Source organism: Melozone crissalis, unplaced genomic scaffold (assembly GCF_028551555.1).
Source record: "Melozone crissalis strain CALT ecotype California unplaced genomic scaffold, PUWL_Pcris_2 ptg000021l_1, whole genome shotgun sequence".
NCBI classification, from domain to species: domain Eukaryota; kingdom Metazoa; phylum Chordata; class Aves; order Passeriformes; family Passerellidae; genus Melozone; species Melozone crissalis.
In genome coordinates, this window is record NW_026535799.1 from 3,320,317 (window position 1) to 3,334,612 (window position 14,296).

Consider the following 14,296-nt stretch of genomic DNA (forward strand, 5'->3'; position numbering starts at 1 on the left):
CTTGACGATCAGTCGCTGTCCAGCGGCCACCATGGTGGTTCAGCTGGGGTTGCCTCACAGGCAAGTTGACTGTGGTCAGCGGCGGTGGTGATGGTGGCTCACCGGTGCCCAGAGGGAAGGCGGTCAGGGGTTTGGCAAGGGATGCGTTTCCCTCGGCGGCCTCAATTTTTTCCCTGTGACCCAGCAGGCATCATCATCGTCATGGCCGTCATCGTCATTGTTGCCGCGCAGGGCTTTCATCCCCCTCTATGCAGACTCAGGGACTGCTCCGTAGTTCCCCACTCCCGGAGTGAGCCACTGGGGCAGAGTTTGTCCTTGCAGGGCCCGTACCGCGGTACGGTGGTGGTGGCAGCTGAGGAGAGTAAGAGACAGCGTTGAAAGCACCACCGTGGGCCGAGAGAAGGGAGAGGGCAAGAGGGAGATAAGGTGCAGGCCTCGCCCCCAGCCTCCCCCCCACGTGGATGGCTGTCTGCAGGTGGGTACTGCGGGGGTACTGTGCCACTGCGCGTGCGCGTGAGGCGAGAGCGCTGGGGACAGATGTTCCGACCCCCTCCTCCCTTCGCCTGCCCTCCTCCTCTTCTGTTGTGGTCTCGGGGCGCAAATAGCACCATGGCTTTTCTCTCTCTTTCCACCAAGGCCATCACGTGCCGCCTGGTCCCCCATCAGGGCTGTCTCTGCCACACTCCCTTTTCGGTTCTCATCTCCGGGATGGGGCACTCTGTCTCCGCTTCTCTCCCTCTGGCTTTGTTTTCCCCTGGCGCGCGGGTGCCAGTGGGGAGGAAGGTGAGGGTAGTAGGTGGGAGAAGCTGGCTGGCTGTTGGCCTGTTGGCATGCCGCTTCTTTGGGAGCTGCATGGGCCAGGAGGTGCGGCCAATCTTTGGCCTTGCGACCTCAGATCAGATGTGGCAACCTGCTGAATTTAGCATATTAGTCAGCCAAGGAAAAGAAACTAACGAGGATTCTCTCAGTAATGGTGAGCGAAGCGGGAAAAGCCCAGCGCCGAATCCCTGCCCTGCAGTGGGGTGCGGGACATGTGGCGTACAGAAGTCCCAATCCTTGGCGGTGCTCGCGGGGGACCCAAGTCCTTGTGATCGAGGCCGCAGTCCGTGGACGGTGTGAGGCCGGTAGTGGCCCCCGGCATGCTGGGCCCGGGACTTCTCGGAGTCGGGTTGCTTTGGAGTGCAGCCCAAAGCGGGTGGTAAACTCCATCTAAGGCTAAATACTGGCACGAGACCAATAGCCAACAAGTACCGTAAGGGAAAGTTGAAAAGAACTTTGAAGAGAGAGTTCAAGAGGGCGTGAAACCGTTAAGAGGTAAACGGGTGAGGCCCGCACAGTCCGCCCGGAGGATTCAACCCGGCGAGTTGTGGTCGGCACGGGTTCAGCGGAACCTCGCCTCCCTTCCGTCCCCTGGGCGAACCCCGCCCGCGGAGGCAGGCTGGGGGGTGCAGGCCGGTGCGGGGACTGCCACCCAGCCGGCAGCTGGCGCTGTCCGGGCACATTTCCTCTGCGACGGTGCGCCACGACCGGCTCCAGGTCGACTGGGAAGGCCTCCGACGGGCAGGTGGTCCGACGGGCAGGTGGTCCAGTGCTGCGCAAGCAGCGGCGAGTGGTACAGCCCTCAGGCAGCAGGTCTCGCCGAATCTCGGGGCCGAGGGAAAGGACTGCCGCTGCGCCCTCCTCCCCCTACATCAGCGGCGCCGTGGTGGGGGGCATCATTTCCCCGCCTCTCATGGGGGGGGGGGGGGAGTGGCATCCTCGCAGCACGGTGTTTCGCGCAGAGGTGTGGGGGCTGGGCCTGCCAGTCTCCAGCGCTGCTGTCAACTGGGGTGGACTGTCCTCAGTGCGCCCTGACCGCGCGGCGCTGCCGGGCCAGGCTCACGGGCCGCGCTGGAGTGCCCGGGGTCCGCAGCGATGTCGGCTACCCACTTGACCCATCTTGAAACACGGACCAAGGAGTCTAGCACGTGCGCGAGTCAGGGACCATTGTCGAAAGCCCGCAGCGCAATGAAGGTGAGGGCTGGCCTGCGCCGACTGAGGTGGGATCCCGGGGCGCGTGTCGCGCCTGGCAGCCCCGGGTGCACCACCGGACCGTCTCGCCCGCCGCCCCCTCGTGGGGCCAGGGAGGTGGAGCGTGAGCGTCCGTGCTAGGACCCGAAAGATGGTGAACTATGCCTGGGCAGGGCAAAGCCAGAGGAAACTCTGGTTGAGGTCTGTAGCAGTCCTGACATGCAAATCGGTCGTCCGACCCGCGTCTAGGGGCAAAAGACTAATCAAGCCATCTAGTAGCTGGTTCCCTCCGAAGTTTCCCTCACGATAGCTGGCACTCGGCAATGGGCAGTTTTACCCAGTAAAGCTTATGATTAGAGGTCTTGGGGCTGAAACGATCTCAGCCTATTCTCAAACCTTCAATGGGTAAGGGAGCCAGTTCGCTGGCGTGGAGCCGCGCCGTGGAATGCAAGTGCTCAGTGGGCCACTTTTGGTAAGCAGAACTGGCGCTGCGGGATGAACCGAACGCCGGGTTAAGGCGCCCGATGCCAACGCTCATCAGAGCGCAGAAAAGGTGTTGGTTGATCTAGACAGCAGGATGGTGGCCACGGAAGTCGGAATCCGCTAAGAAGTGTGTAACAACTCACCTGCTGAATCAACTAGCCCTGAAAATGGATGGCGCTGGAGCGTTGGGCCCGTACGCGGCTGTCGCTGGCAGTGCGAGGCCCGCGGGGGCTAGGCCGCGACGAGTAGGAGGGCTGCTGCGGTGCGCCTCGAAGCCAGGGGCGCGGGCCCAGGTGGAGCTGCTACAGGTGCAGATCTTAGTGGTAGTAGCAAATATTCAAATGAGAGCTTTGAAGGCCGAAGTGGAGCAGGGTTCCATGTGAACAGCAGTTGAACATGGGTCAGTCGGTCCTAAGCGATAGGTGAGCGCCATTCCGAAAGGGCGGGCGATGGCCTTTGTTACCCTCAGCCGATCGAAAGGGAGTCGAGTTCAGATCCCCGAATCCGGAGTGGCGGAGATGGGCGCCATGAGGCACCCAGTGCGGTGACGCAACTGATCCCAGAGAAGCTGGTGGGAGCCTCGGGGAGAGTTCTCTTTTCTTTGTGAAGGGCCGGGCGCCTTGGAATGGATTCGTCCCGAGAGAGGGGCCCTCACCTTGGAAAGCGTCACGGTTCCGGCGGCATCGGGTGAGCTCTCGCTGGCCCGTGAAAATCCAGGGGAGAGGGTGTAAGTCTCGTGCCGGGTCGTACCCATATCCGCAGCAGGTCTCCAAGGTGAACAGCCTCTGGCATGTTGGAACAATGTAGGTAAGGGAAGTCGGCGAGCCGGATCCGTAACTTTGGGATAAGGATTGGCTCTAAGGGCTGGGTTGGTCGGACTGGGGCGCGAAGCGGGGCTGGGCGCGTGCCGCAGCTGGATGAGGTGCCGCGCGCGGGTGAGTGCGCTCCACGTGGCCCGCCCGGGCGCTGGGGCATGCACGTGCACGGTGGCGACTCTGGACACACACCGGGTCCTTCCTGTGGATCGCCCCGGCTGTGGCGGGCGCCGCCCGCCCCCGCGCTCCGCCCGCCCTCCACCTTGCCGTGGCTGGTGCCCCAGTGGCAGCCGTCATCGTTGCGCACCACCGCCCCAGCGGTTCCCACCAATGGGGTTCCCGTGGTGTGCGGCCAGCGTGCGCGCAGCCGCAGTCGGCGTCGGCTGAGCAGTTTGTGCGGGGGAGGGTCCCCGGGGAAGGGTCCCTGGGCCAGCGCCCCGCCTCAGTCAGTGCCTAGCAGCCGGCTTTGAACTGGTGCGGACCAGGGGAATCCGACTGCTTAATTAAAACAAAGCATTGTGAAGGCCCGAGGCGGGTGTTGACGCGATGTGATTTCTGCCCAGTGCTCTGAATGTCAAAGTGAAGAAATTCAATGAAGCGCGGGTAAACGGCGGGAGTAACTATATTTACTAACTGGGCATAGCTGCGGAAGTCGCACCTCCTCGTGGTCCTGCCGGATACCCTCGTGGTAACTGAGTCGACTTCTGCCCCAGTGTGGGAGAGGGCGCATATCAGCCCTCCCTATTGTTGGACTCACCACCCAACAATAGTTTCACGAATCGCTGAAACAAAAAGGTTGGCACAGTTAGTTCACTGTTGCACAGAGCCTTGTCCACGGGCTGTTGTTGACACAGTTGGTAGTTTGAGAGAGGGTCAGCTACTATATGCTTCTACCCTCACTTGGACTTGTCACTTTATTGCTTACCGGACTGACAAAATGGCTTTGCGTTATATCTCGACTACCACTCAGACTGACCCATTAGATCTAAGGGTCATTGATGCCAAATTACCATCTATGCCCTCTGTGCCCAGGGAAGAGGGATTCGATCTTGCAAGTTTGGAGTTTTTTAACTCCAAAATTGCTAAAGAAGATGGTGTACATCATGTGGATGTTTGGTAGGGTTTGAGGCAACTCCCTGAGCCCTATGAGATCTCCCCTATGGGGATGGCCCAGGATGAGGCTGAGACTGCGGTGGGAGGTACCGAAGAGCCCAAAACACCTGAGGCTGAGAGCGCGATGGGAGGTAGTAAAGAGCCCAAAACACCTGAGGCTCCTCACGGGTCTGAAGGTGATGGTACAACGCCAAGAACACCTGTCGTGTCCATGCCTGACAAACAACCATCTTGTCCTTGTTGTGAGACCTGGTTTACTAGGATGTTGAGGCTGATTGACCATCTCAAAAGGGCACACGGGCAGAGAAAGATCATTTTCAGGTGTTCAAAATGTGGTAAACAAAATCTAAAATACCACAGTATCTCCTGTCACATCCTGCGCTGCAAGGGGGTGGTGTGTGTGGCTCCCACTGGGGAATGGGTCTGTGAGGTGTGCCAATGTGGGTTCACTACTAAGATTGGCCTGGGTCTGCACAAGAGAATAAGACATCCTCTTGTGCGAAATGTGGAGCGGATTGCTGCTTCTCATCCCAAAGAGTCATCGGCCTGAGGGGCCCACAAACGGGTATGGACTGGGGAGGAAGAAAGAGGCTCTTCTGGTACAATTGGTGGACGAGTTTGCCAGTAAGCGGAATATCAACCAACTTATAGCGGAGCATATTCCAACTAAAATGGCAAAACAGATTAGTGATAAAAGGCGTCCCTCCGTGAACGGTCATGAAGGACTAGTAGGTGCCACTGGAATTGAACATCCTGCCGGGTCTGCTAAGTTGCCCAAGGAGGGACAGTTAAAGCTCCAATTCCAGAAAGTCATCAACGCGGGATTATCGTTTGGCAAATTGACCATGTATCGGGAAGCCTTCAAGAAAGTTCTTGATGGGCAAGATCCAGGTCGGGTGGTGAAGGATGTTTATAAGGAGTTTCTTGGTATTCTGGGTGTGCCTAGCCAAACTAAATCTATCAAGGGTCAAAAGACACAGGCCTCCCGTGGCCAAAAAGCATCCAAAACTCCATCAAATTGGATGCGCAAAAGAGCTATTAAGAGGGGATAATTCTTGAGGTTCCAACTGCTGTACGAGTTACATAGAAGGCGCCTCGTGCGTCATCCTGGACAGCACGGAAGCCTCTCAGTGCCAGTTACCATCAAGTGTTCTCCACGATCACTTTAAAAGAAGGTGGGATACATCTGGTATATTTGGTGGCCTACTGAATTTCCCTCCATATAAGGAGGCGGCTAACACCACATTCGAGGCCCTAATTACTAAAAAAGAGATTGATAAGAACATGAGAGAGATGTGTAAAACCTCCGCTCCCGGGCCAGATGGGATCACTTTGGGTCAGATTATTGCAAAAGGCCCAAAGTTTTCCCAGTTGACTGAGATCTTCAACCTCTGGCTTATCACCGGTACTGTTCCAGATGCGCTGCGGGACTGCAGGACAGTCTTGATACCCAAGTCTTCGGATGCAGAGAAGCTTGGTGATATCAATAACTGGAGGCCTATTACTATTGGTTCAGTGGTGATTAAGCTGTTTTCCAGGATCGCTACTGTGAGGCTGTCCAAAGCATGTCCCATCAACCCCCGGCAACGGGATTTTATTTGCGCATCAGGTTGTGCCGGAAACCTCAAGTTACAGCTTGTGGTGGAACAGCTAAGTGAGAGCATAAACATCTGGGGGTTGTGTTCGTGGACATTGCTAAGGCATTTGACACCGTCTGTCATCAGCATGTATTTGAGGGTCTGGTCCAGAGAGGGGTGGATCCACACATGATAGAGTTGGTGAGGGAAATGTATCGGGATGTTAAGACATGCATTTCCATGGGAAGAGAAAGGACAGACCCCATATACATTCGCTCAGGTGTCAAGCAAGGCGACCCCATGTCACCTTTGCTGCTCAATTTTAGTGATGCACCACCTTCTGTATAAACTCGAGAATGAAGGTGAGGTTTTCCGTCATGGGGGCTGGAAATTTATGGCCATGGCATTTGCCCATGACTTGGTGCTGCTGAGAGACTCTTGGGAAGGCATGTATCATAACATCAAAATTTTGGAGGCCTTTTGCAATCTTACTGGCCTCAGTACGCAGGGGGGAATATGTCATGGCTTTTACATCAAGCCGACAAGGGACTCGTATACTATCAATGATTGTCCCACGTGGGTGATTAATGGATCCCTCCCTAACATGATCAACCCAGGGAGCTCAGAAAGGTACGTCAGCACATGGGTTGACCCCTGGACTGGCTTTGCAGATCCTAGACTATCAGAGAAGCTCATGGATTGGCTTCATCGGATTGGTCATTCGCCCTTAAAACCTCTTCAGAAAGTCGATATACTCAGGACCTATACCATCCCGAGACTGATATATCTGGCTGACCATACCGAAGTCAAGGTGGGCCTACTTGAATCCCTTGACCAAGTCATTCATAACACGGCTAAGGAATGGCTTCATCTTCCCCCAAGTACATGTGATGCGATCTTGTATTCGAGTTTTAAAGATGGCGGTTTAGACCTCATCAAGTTGGCGGCGCTCATTCCAAGTATTCAGGCGTGAAGACTCCATAGATTAGCCCAGTCTTCGGATGAGACTCTTGTGAAGTATCTAAAGGAAGTATATCTGTAACGGTTATTTGAAAAATTGTGGTTGAAAGCGGGGGGGACACAAGAGTCCATCCCATCAATTTGGGAGCCTTTACCATTGGTAGAGTTGGGGGGCGACGATGGAGCCTGGCTGGAATGGGAAGCACCCATCCCTAAGATTCGTTACCCAAGACCTTGTAACTGGAGGAAACGAGAATTTCATAAATGGACCCATCTGGTTGCCCAGGGCCATGGGATTGAGCATTTTGAGAATGATGAGATCAGTAATGCCTGGATAAGGCAGTTTAAGGGCATACCTCACTGTAAACTAATCACGGCCCTACAACTCAGAGCGAATGTCTACCCAACAAGAGAATTCCTGGCTAGGGGTAAGCAAGAGAATGTTGTTCAATCATGTAGACATTGTGGAGCTAGATTTGAGACCGCAGCCCCATTGTCAGAAACAGTGCCATCACTCAAGATGCCAGGATTAAGACAAACAACGCCATCTGTGAAACCCTTAGCGAGGAGGCTAAGAGGGAGTGTTGGACAGTTTTTGACGAGCCACACCTGAGGGATTATGTAAATGAACTATTTAAACTGGATTTAATCTTTGTCAAAGGTTCTAAGGCGGTTGTGGTCAATGTGACTGTGAGGTATGAGCACTCTGATGTCTCATTGAGTGAGGCCGCCTTGGAGAAGGCCAAAAAATATCAGCGCCTTCATACACAAATTCAACAACTGACCAATGCTGATGACATTGAATATGTTGGCTTCCCCATGGGAGCCCGTACCAAATGGTTTCACAATAATACTGAGTTGCTGACCGCCCTTGGTCTCTCTAAAACAAGGCTAGAGAGAACCATGTGGGCCCTAGCATCCAAAGTACTCTTCACCTCTGTTGACATTGTATATATATTCGTTAGCAAAGCTAGATCAATTGTATCTGTGTAAATACTTGGTAAATAAACTAGGCCTCTCCCCTCGACAGGTTCGCTAGACAGTGCAATCGGTTTTTGGGTGGGAGGGGTTCATCCGTCATAACCACGTCTAGCTCATTTTGGGCTATAAATTCCAATTTGGTCATTCAGGTGGACGGGCCACCTTACTTAACCCGGAAAAGGAACATATACAATTTGTATGTGTTTATTAAATAGCCACATGCCTCGTCATCTAATTAGTGATGTGCATGAATGGATGAACAAGATTCCCACTGTCCCTACCTACTATCCAGTGAAACCACAGCCAAGGGAACGGGCTTGGCGGAATCAGCGGGGAAAGAAGACCCTGTTGAGTTTGACTCTAGTCTGGCGCTGTGAAGAGACATGAGAGGTGTAGAATAAGTGGGAAGCCGGGCGCGTGCTCGGCGGTGCGGGGCGACCCGCCCGCCAGCGTCCCGGCTGTCAGTGAAATAACACTACTCTGATGGTTTTCACTACTCTGATCACTTGCCTGGTGTGGCAGGGGGGGCGAGCCCCGAGGGGGGCTCTTGCTTCTGGTGCCAAGCGGCCGGCACGCGCCAGCCACGACCTGCTCCGGGGACAGCGACAGGTGGGGAGTTTGACTGGGGCGGTACACCTGTCAAAGCATAACGCAGGTGTCCTAAGGCAAGCTCAGGGAGGATGGAAACCTCCCGTGGAGCAGAAGAGCAAAAGCTCGCTTGATCTTGATTTTCAGTACGAATACAGACCGTGAAAGCGGGGCCTCACGATCCTTCCGGCTTTTTTGGGTTTTAAGCAGGAGGTGTCAGAAAAGTTACCACAGGGATAACTGGCTTGTGGCAGCCAAGCGTTCATAGCGACGTCGCTTTTTGATCCTTCGATGTCGGCTCTTCCTATCATTGTGAAGCAGAATTCACCAAGCGTTGGATTGTTCACCCACTAATAGGGAATCTGAGCTTGGTTTAGGCCGTCATGAGACAGGTTAGTTTTACCCTTCTGATGATGTGTTGTTGCAGTAGTAATCCTGGGAACCCTTGGGATGGGATGGGATGTGTTATCCCTTAGAGAAGTGAGGCCAATGGAGATCTCTCCCCTGAACACATTGCCTTCAGAACCCCTTCCAGAGCCCAACAGAAGGCCTGACCATTGGGCTGGGATCAGTTTGGTCAGAGGGGTGACCTCCTTTGACCAGGGACACATCCTACTTTAGTGGGGGATGTTGCTGAGCAGGGCTTTGAGGGTCAGGCTGAAATGAATGTGCCAAAGGACAGTGAAGGGGCCTGGGAGGTTCCTCTCCACTCCTGGTGTGTGGCAGAAGAGTCTCACCCTCTCGTGGGTGGCTGTGCTCTGGTGGGACTGAGGCACCTGTGTGGTGCCTGAGTGCTGTGGCAGCTGAGGCAGCTTCCTGGCCCGGGAGAGCCTCAGTGGGCCCGAGGGTCAGGAACCGCCCAGCACTGCTGTGGGGCTCCTGGGCCAGCTGTGGGATGTGTTCTGCTCAGTGCAGTCCTGGAGTTCTTTGTGGAAAGGTCCTTGTTAAATGTCCTGGTTTTCTTTTTTATTTTATTTTCATATCTACTTCATTTTCAGGATATGTGGTTCATGACTGTCTGGTTGGGAAAGTTCTAAACCTGATATTTGATGCAGTCGTTAAGTGTGCTGGATCTCATTCCTCTTGTCTGTGGCCATCCTTGGGAACCCTTGGGAACCTTGGATGGGATAGGATATGTTGTCCCTGAGAGAAGTGAGGCCAGTGGAGGTCTCTCCCTTGAGCACATTGCCTGCAGAACCCCTTCCAGAGCCCAGCAGAAGGCCTGGCCTTTGGGCTGGGATCAGTTTGGTCAGAAGGGTGACCTTCTTTGATCAGGGACACATCCTACTTTAGCAGGGGTGTTCCTCACAATTGGTAATGGTTTCAAAGACAGAGCACATCCCTTCTGGGATTTCCTTTCCCTTCTTTGAGCACTAAAGGAGGACTCTCACCCTGGGTTTAGCTACAGGGACAAAAGGCAGAAGCCTTTCTGTGCAGGTGAGTGCCAGTCCTTGCCCACACTACCTGGAAACGGAATCCTGCCAAGCAGGAAGGAGATCCAGAGGTAAGGGCGTGGTGCAGTCAGATTGAGCAGTCCCACCTGTCCATAAATTCCCATTTCCAAAGGCCTCCAGACAGTCCTTTGTTTTGTTGCCCATCCCCATGCAGATGCCCAGGACCTTGGGATCCCAGGGTGCACAGATGTCCCTGCAGTGGGCTTTTCCCAGCACAGGCCAGGACAGCCTGGAGGAGGGGAAACCAAAAACCAACCTCTAGAAGACCCAAGAAGAGACCCTCAAAAAGAGACTTTAAAACAGAGGAGTTCATCATCCTCAGGCAGGATGGGTGGGCTCCCCTTCAAACAAGCAATGTCAGTTTCCCACTGACACCAATCCTTTTCTACAGGATGGACAAATAAGGAGTAAATAAAAATCCATGGAATGTGACATAGATGAAGACTTCCAGGAGCCCAGTTACGAGGTGTGGATGTTCAGGGACATCACACCATGACCAATATGATCCAGTGAAGCCAAATTTATTATCCCTAAAAAGACTAGCTTTATAATAAGTTTCTACTGCCCACGCGTCTCTAGCTAATACATGATTGGTTAATCATAGCTGTTTACACATCTAAATTAAAATGCTGTTTGGATCATCTAATTTTTCGTGCATCTTGCTGTGGTTGTCTGGCCCACCCGTTGCTTTCTCTTTTTTCTCACTCTCCCAAGCTTGCTGACAAATTTGCTGAGTCCTGATGACTCTTCTTCTTGTATCTTTCTCAAGGATATACTGACCCTATTTCTGAATAAGTCCATTATCCATTGTTTGTGAACGTGTTCATTGTCCATTAGTACAAGCAGGCTGGATTGTGCATCGGCTGAATATGGCCATTGTCTAGCAAGAACTCCTCAACCTACAAAAAATCCTCAACACCCCAGAGCCTGACCACGCCCCACAGCCCACCTCAGAAATGAACCACGCAGATTGGGTGGGGGGTCTGATGAAGGAGATGTGTGAGATGGGCCAGATGCTGAAGGAATACACTTCCCCAGCTTGTGAGGAGACCTCCTCCTGCCTCAAAGAGGGAGAGTCTGATGGTGCAGCAGCGGAACCCACAGATGTTACAACTGTCCAGGTTCCAGCTGAACTGCAGAGGCAGTCACAGCCAGAAGCAGTTGCCCCTGTGGAAACGAGGAGGTCTAAGATGAAATCAGAGCACCCAGACAAGGATAAGAATGGAGGGCCCTCACAACTCACAGGGGAGCCAATGGTTGAGATCATCACTGAGTCCTTGATGTACAAAAGTCTCTGTAATCTGCACACAGACATTGTACGACAGGGACATGAGGCTTATACAACCTGGTTACTCTGGGTCTGGGATCTTATGGGTACAGGTGTCCAGCTGGATGGTGGTGAGGCAAGGAATTTGGGAGGCTTGACCCAGCACTCAGGTATCAATCAGATTTTTGTAAGGGAGCCAGGGCTTTTAATAAGTGCCAGAGAGAGGTTTCTTCACAGGGAGAGAATGCAGGAGCAGCACCACAGAATGTGCTGGAAGACTCTTGAGGATGGAATCCAACAGCTGAGAGAAGTGGCAGTATTGGAGGCACTCTTTGGGAGGGATGGACAGCATGATAATGACCCCAACAAGGTCAGGTGCACAGGGCAAATGTTGTGGAGCCTGGCAAATCTGGGGCCATCCCAATACACTACCTTTATTGCAACAATTGATGCCGATACCGGCTGAGAGACAGTGGGTCATGGGGAGCTGTTCAAAGGGGAGACAGTGACAAGTCAGGGCAGACTTTGCTGAGCTCTGTCCAAGCCCTTTCCCCCAGCCCTGCCCCTGTTGCTCTGTGCCCCCCAGTTTTCCTTTTCTCAGAGCTCTTCCTTCAGCCCCGTGCCTGGAATTTTGCTGGAATCTGGCCCCATTGCTGTGATGAGCAGGGGCTCTGCCCATGGACACCAAGGGGTCAGCTCTGCTCTGAAGCAGTGGGGTCATGGAATGGGGACAGGGGCAAGTCCTGGGGTAGGATTCCATCAGCTGAAACAGCTTCTGAGCCTGAGGAGCTCAGCAGCATCTCCTGTCCCAGGACTAAGGGAGGATGATGGCCAAAGGCAGTTTGAGAGGGTTTCCTGCTGTGCCCAGGGAGAGCAGAGACAGCTGTGCAAGGCAAGAGCAGTGGCTGAAACTCAGTGAAGGGCTAGGGGAGCTGCTCTGTCACTCCGTCTGTCCCCAGCTGCCCTTTTCTGCGATCCAGGGCAGTCCCTGTGTTCCCCTGGAAATCAGCCTGACACAACTGAGAGCAGAGGGACCCACAGCAGAGCAAACTGGTTTAGCCTTTCTCAGAGTCCCAGCCCCACTCTGGCCAAGGACACTCCTGTCCCCCAGTGTCCCCTGGAGGCAGCTGACAGCTTGGATGGCATCCTGAGGACACACCAAGGGTCCTGTCCATGGCACTGCTTGAGGAGAGTGGGCTCATTGCCAGGGTCCCAGGCTGCCCTGCCCAGAGCTCCCCGGGCACAGGGAGCTGGGACACCCCATTGCTGTGCTCAGCCTGCACAGGAGGAGCCCAAGGGCTGGGCCTGGCCCTGCAGCTGGAGCTGCCAATGCAGAGAGCCCCTCAGCAATGCCAGCAGCACCTGGGCAAGGCAAGGAGAGAGAGAGAGCTGGGCCTGAGGAAACGCCTTTCCCTGGCCAGCCCTGCCCAGCCCCTACCAGGCAGCAGCAGGGCAGGACAGTGGCCCTCAGGCCCTGGTCAGCAGGGAATGGGCACATGGCCACAGAGATGCCCTTCATCTCTGGGGCTCCTCTGCCAGCCCAGGAGGGACTGAGGGCCCTGAGCCCCGGGCTGAGGGCTGCGCTGGCTGCGAGGGGACACAAGAGCTGTGCTGCTCAGGGTAGTGTCTGCCCTGCAGGGCAGGCCCAGCAGGTGCCACATATGCCCTGCAGCAGGGCTGCCCTCAGCACTGCCTCCCCCCCTCCCTGCCCACAGCTCTGCTGCTGGAGCTGTCCCACCCCGAGCTGCTTCTGTGGCCCCGGGCTCCTTCCCTGCCAGAGCTGCCAGAGCCCAGCCCAGCCCCTGGGCCAGCCCTGCCCTGCAGCTGCTCAGCCCTGCAGGGATTAAAGAACAGCTTCCCCAGCCTGGGCACCAGGGAAAGGTGATGCTGCATGGATCTGGAGGCTGGGCAGGTGTAGGCTCTTGCTGAGGTTCCCAGGAAAACTCAGTGTGATGGCTGAAGAGCCTCAGCCCCTGCTCTGCCCTGCACAGCTGAGTTTCCATTGCCACCAAGCTGAGCCAGGGAAAAGTGGGAGCACAGATTCAGGAAAGCAGAGACCCAAGCAGGAAACCCCTGCACTGAATGACCCAATGAAAAGTCCCCTCAGGAATGAGCTGGGCATGAGCTGGAGCTCTGAGCAGCCCTGGCCCACGCAGGACCCTCTCAACAGCAGCAGGACCTGCCCTGGCAGGAGTCACTCCGTGCACCCACAGCTCACCTGCAGCATCCATGGGGAGCTGCCAGGCAGGCTGAGAGCTGCCCCTGGCAGGTGGCACATGCCCTGGGCTGGCCAAGAGCCCTGAGGGCTGCAGAGAGTAAGACGCACCCACGGACACTGCCAAGTGGGAACGGAGCCAGATCGGGATTGGGACAGCGCAGGTGTTGGTCACAGGCAGAGAGGATGTTCCCAAGACCGCACCTGCGCCGAGACGACTGCAGGGGAGGCGTGGTCAGGGCGGAAGCGCCTGCATTCCCGTGACGGCACAGGCAGAGACGGGGCATGGTCGAGGTGCAGAGGGTGCCCGAGGTACCGGCCCTGCTCTGGTCCCACGGCAGCAGGCACACAGCCAACCCCAACAGCCAGCTTTCATGTGTTTCACTATCTCTTTGTGTGATCATCTACAAGACATGTGTCTCCTCAGAATCTTGTCTTTTTGTTTCTTAACTACTCATATTTTTTAGGTTTCTTTTAAATCCAGATTGCCAGTTTTGTGGTTTCTTCAGTTATTATTTCTTCAGTTATTATACAGTACCTCAGCCAAGAATTCAAGAGGTTTGCTGTGTTTGAAGAATTTCTGTCCTGACAGAAGTTTCGGAGGGATTCAATTCTTTAATGGTTTGATTGATCTTTAATCGTAAGGTTTCCTATTCATAATTGCTGGTTTTAACAGTCTTGTTTTAAAATATATTAAGTGATGTCCATCAATTAGAGTTTGAACTCTGGCCAAGGTCTAGCTCTACTTGTAATGGAATGATTGACAATCAGCCCAGATGTTTTCTGCATCAAAAAGTATTCAAGTCCTTTTGGCTTGGCAATTTGACCATATA

At 54.4% G+C, this 14,296-nt stretch overlaps 1 pseudogene; it reads left to right on the forward strand.

The window, feature by feature from the left end:
* Positions 1-886: 886 nt before the first annotated feature.
* Positions 887-8,946, forward strand: LOC128937699 (28S ribosomal RNA; annotated as a pseudogene).
* Positions 8,947-14,296: the final 5,350 nt, after the last annotated feature.